The following is a 5,593-nucleotide window of genomic DNA, read 5'->3' on the forward strand; positions in this document are numbered from 1 at the left end:
ACTGAAGGTGTTGGGGACAAAGATCAGGTGGCCTCCTTGTCCGGAAGAGACACAAAGGCCAGAGGAGGGAGTGTCAGTTTGGAGCTGGCTCGGGAAATGGGGAGAGGCCCAGAACTTGGGTCTGGGCTCCCCCCCCCCCAAGATGGACCTGACTGAGGGGTCCTGTTTTCTGTACCTACAAGCTCTGTTTTAGACTGTGTTCCTGTCGTCTAATAAACCTTCTGTTTTCCCGGCTGGCTGAGAGTCATGTCTGACTCCAGAGTTGGGATGCAGGGACCTCTGGCTGCCCCAGGACTCTGCCTGGGCGGACTCGCTGCGGGAAGCACACGGTGTGGAAGGGCATGCTGAATGCTCCGAGGTCAGACCCAGGAAGGTGTAAGCTTCTTGCCCTGTAGACAGTATGCTCAGAGAGAGGAGGCTCCCCCAGAGTCCTGACTGGCTTTGAAGGAGTGGTTCCAGAGCATCCCAGCATCCCCTTCCACACCGCACAGGCACTAACACTCCCTCCTCTGGCCTTTGTCTCTTTTCCAGGCATTAGGAGGCCATCTGATCTCTTTGTTCTCCAACACCTTCAGTTGGCACCTTGCAGGAGAGCGGCCCAGGCCATTAGTTGTCCGGAGACAGGGTTTCGGCCATTCTCTGTGCAGACACCATCACACTGGCCCTCTAGGGCTCTACAACAATCACACCCCCTTATCCCACCATCTAGATCCTTAAGAAATGCATAGGGGAAACTGAGGAACCCACACAGTATTCAGAGAAAACATTAAGAACATTCCCACTTCGTAACACCTGTATACGACTAGTTATATACTTTAAAGGGTGTAAAATAATCAAGTATTGTGCTAAACACAATGATACTCCAAACTGACCACCAACTTTAAGTTGTGTGTTTTTCCCCTCATGTGAGGGCTCTGGGGTGGGGCTGGGGATGAGGGGTTCACAGTGCAGGAGGGTGATCAGGGTTGGGGTGCTGGGGTCGCAGGCTCTGGGGTGGGGCAGGGCTGGGGATGAGGAACTTGGGGTACACACAGGCTGCCCCAGGGCTAGGGCCAGAGAGGACTCACCCCCCACTGGCAGCAGCAAGCTCCAGGGGAGGGACCCCTCCTCTTCCCCCGCAGCACACTCACTCTGCACCACGGTCACTGCACATGCTCCTAGGGCCTCTCTCAGGTCCAGAAAGCCCACTCACCTCCCCTATGGTGGGTACTGGGGGGGGGGGGTTGCCATCATGTGTGGCCTCCCCTGCTGCTGCCCCTCACCATAGCCTCACTGGGGATGGGGCTGCCCCTTGCCCAGCGTGGGGCAGGAGTGGGGACTGCAGGGTGGTGGCTGGGGGGGGGGGCAAGGTGTCACAAAATTCACCCAAGCCCCAGCTGCTCGGGTCTAGGAAGCCCCCCTCCCCAGTGGCATAGCCAGGTTCTAACATCAGGGGGAGTGAACACATAAAAAAAGGCGCCACCCGACATATCAAATTACTAATCAGGTAGTAGGGTTTACAGTGTTATAACAAGAGATTATGCTATTACCATCATCCAGTCAACTTGCACACTACTATTTTGAATTAGTGATAATTCACAGAGAGAGAAAGAAGAAAGCTGAATTTAGAGAACAATTATTAACCAGATTCCTGGTTATTCACCAGCCATTTTGCTCCAGTCCATAGCACAAAGCACCATAAACCCAGTAGAATCTGGCCAAGGGACTATTCACCTCAAATTGGCATCTACTACACTCCCCCCGCCCTCCCCATTCCCAGTCACCACTATTCAGGAGATAGCTAAGTGAAAAGGTGACATGGCTGAAGCATTTAGCAGGCAACTGAAAACTAGTATAGAGTCTGTACAGTCCCTGAGAACACTGCTTAATTCTGAGCCCTCGGTCTGCAGCTAGTCAGCAGTGAGACTGAGAAGACATAACTGGCACCTTAAAGCACATTTACCCCTCCTTCCTTCAAAAGCTGCACTAAGCACAGTTTCACAGCCCGGGGCGCAGCACTGGGGGGGTAAGTACGGGAGGGGGGGCAATAACCCAAAGTCGCTCCTTTGCCTCCTGGTCCTGCCGCTCCCTCAGCCCCCTCTGCTGAAGAGAGACCGCGAGGAAAAAAACATCCCCCCCTCTTTTCCTTCCTTCTCCACGAGCACCAGCTGGGCTTCAGAGCCCCCTTCCCTGCCGTGCGGCTGCCTCGCTCTGCATGGGGCTGGTAAAGGGGGTAGTTATACCCAGGCTTTTGGATGGAGGTGGCCACTACAGGGATAGGTATGTGACTGACAATTTGGCAGGAGACGGAGGGGTAAGGAGAGGGAGGGGTCTATTTAGAGTTAAAGAGGGCTGTGAGAATGGTTTGTTGCTATTCCTTGCCTAATACGGTATCTTCCCTCTTCCCAAACACTATACACCATAATGCTAGCAATGAGACAAGAGCTACAAGACAAACATAAAACATGAAACACAAAGCACAGAACATGAGACAACATAGACGTTTTGTCGTGATGATGCACCATGGTATGTTTCAGTTGTTCTTCAGCTGGTACCAGCCCTTTTGATTGCCTAAAAAACAGAAGCTGCAAAAAAGCTTAAATATTGTGAGGCATAGGCTATCATAGAGAAGAACATGGGGTCGGGGTGGTTCCCCCTACATGCTTCAGCTGTCCCCGATGGACCCACTTCCCATGGGGTCCTCGGTCAATTTGGAACACTGTATCACTTCCCTTATTACATATAGTAAACGGCTCCTCCCACCTTGCTTGGAAGGGCTTAGTGTTCCATTTCATGTACATTACCTGATCACCCACCTGCCAAGCGGGTGGTTTCTGTCACCCCTTGTACATTTTTTCCTGAGCCTGTCCCATTGTTTGCTGCATGAGTTGAACAGCTTGAGGAAGTTCTTCCCGTAGAAGTTTATACCATTGGATCAGTTCCGGACTGGTGGGGTCGGAGGGGGAGGGGACCGATTGTGATCGCATAAGGTGCATTGGTTGTCCAAACATTAATTGGAAAGGTGTCACTGAGCTACTGTACTGGGATCTACTCCTGATTACGGCTAACACTAAAGGCAAATATTTAGTCCAGGGCCCCCCGCTTCTCTGACAAGTCTTTAGACAGAGCTGCTTTGATGGTATGATTCATACGCTCCACCTGCCCAGAGCTATGAGGGTGCCTAGGAATATCCAGCTTCCGCTGTATTCCCAAAGCATTCGACAATGCCTTCCAGACCGCCGACACAACCTGGGGTCCCCTGTCCGAATCAATCGCCTCGGGAGAGCCGTATCTACAAATGATCTCCTTGAACAGAACCTTAGCTGTTTTCTCGGCGCTATGGGTTTTCATGGGGAACGCTTTTACCCACCCCGAAAATGCGTCTACCATCACCAAAAGCGAGGTACATCCTCCTTCCCCAGGTGGTAACTCTTCAATAAAATCTACCTGGAGGTGAGCCCACGGACCTCCCGGCTCTCGCTAAAGGCAGCTGATCCTCGGATTCCCCTGGTCGGCGTGGGTTAAAAGCAGCACATGTAAGACAATTCTGTACCCAATTGGTCACGTCCTGTCGCTGTCCTGGCCAGCGGGCTATGTCTCTAGCTCGTTGCAGAGTCCCTTCCACGCCTTCGTGGGCCAGCGCATGGGACCAACATATAATTTCCTGTCGATCCCACTGTGCCGGTACTACTACCGGGTGGTCCTCTGGGTGTCCATCTTGCTTCAACTGCCGACACAGGGCTCCACGAGTGGTGACCACGGCCACCACAGGTGTCCTTGCTAAACCATCCACTTTATTGTTAAAAAGGGTTTCCACTGACGAGTCTGCACTTTGATGACCTTTAACATATCCTACTAACAATTGGTTAGGATTAGCAGTGACCTACTGATGCACACCCTCCCAGTCCTTACGATGGACCAACTCCTTCCCGTCAGCACTTCTCCAGTCACTACTGGCCCATTGTGGCATCCATTTAGTCAACCCTCCTAACACACACTGAGAATCTGAAAAGACCACCAAGGGTCCCAGACACGGCTCCCAAAGCGTTAAACATTCCACCAGTGCCTTTAATTCAGCCAGCTGCGCCGAACCTTGGGGCCAAACTTGCACTACTGACTTATCTTCCAGATTTATTACTGCACTCTGTATGTGGGGTTTTCCCTCTTGTACCCAAGCTGCCCCATCTGAAAAATAAATGTTGGCCGGTGTGGTTAGGCTCTGTGCTTGCTCTACTGAGGTCACCCAACCCACCAGCACTGGATTGGTCTTTGGCACAGGGCACTCATGTTTTGCCCCTTTTGTCTGAAGCAAGACCCCGGGTAGTTGCCCAGCACCTGGGATATTTTGGTATTGGACCTCTCGATTTACCAAGGCCAGGGTCCACTGAGCCATTCTTGGATTACTTACTCCTGCTTGGGTGGGTTTTCCTGACAATATATATTTTAAGAGGGTGTGGGGGCTCTGAATAATAACTTGATTATCTCCCACAACCACTGCCCCTACTTCCAGCACCCATATTACTGCCAGACATTCCCTTTCACATGGGCCAAACTTTTGCTCCACTGGTGTTAAAAGGCGTGAATAGAATGCTATCGGGACTGTTTTCTGCAACAGGTCTGCTTGTAACAACACCACAGCCAACATCTCAGGACTGGTGGCAACCCTCACATATATGGACTCTCCAACCCATACGGGTCACAGTATCGCTGCTCGCAACAAAGACTACTGCAGCTCGCTGAAAGCTGCTTCCTGTTCCGGGTCAGCTAGTAAGCTTAGGGAGGACTAATGACCCACCAGAGTTTGGCAAAAAGCAGCACGTTTATTATACTGATAGCTAAGCTCAAAAGAAGGGGCAGGGGTCACACTCATACTCGCATACTCACGCTCCCAGGACAGGCACAACACTGGAGATGTCAGGATTCTTTAAGATAAGCGTCCCAAAGCACAGCGATGGACGGTGCGATGAAGGTAAGTCTTCCCAAGGCACGATGGAATGCAACGCAGCGAACTACTGGCCAGGCGGTCCGGGCGAAGGGCCTTCATGGGAGGTACAAACTTGTGAGTGCACTCCTGAGCACATAGCCCCTTCCCCTTTTAAGGACCTGCTCCTCATGGCCTGCGACTAGAGATGACTTGGCTGCATCTGGTTGGTCACACTCCACCTCGGGCAGTGTCCATGCAGCGTCCATGCACTGGGTGTGCGAGTGCTGCCTAATTAGAGTCCCAGACACCTTGTCTACCTGGAAGCTCTTCTGATCTTCCAGCTGTTCAACCAGTCCATTCATCCCACAAGCATTCTAGGAGGGAGGGGGAGGGGGAAAGCCACTTCACAGGTATTCAGAGAGGGAGAGGAGACAAAAGTGGGGGGGGAGTATAACAGACCTTTTGAGTATACAGGTTATACATAGCATAGTTATACAGAGCATACAGATCACTGCTGCTCCTACAACACTCCGCCCCTTGATCTATGATCATTACAGTGGTTGTTGTCGTTGTAGGACACAGGTGATCTGTTGCAAACAAACCAAACAGTCATAACCAGATGAATATAACTAAAACCATTACAATTGACTAACACCAGCTATAACATAACACAAATGCAAACAATCACAA

Source organism: Emys orbicularis, chromosome 2, assembly GCF_028017835.1.
Source record: "Emys orbicularis isolate rEmyOrb1 chromosome 2, rEmyOrb1.hap1, whole genome shotgun sequence".
NCBI lineage: Eukaryota > Metazoa > Chordata > Testudines > Emydidae > Emys > Emys orbicularis.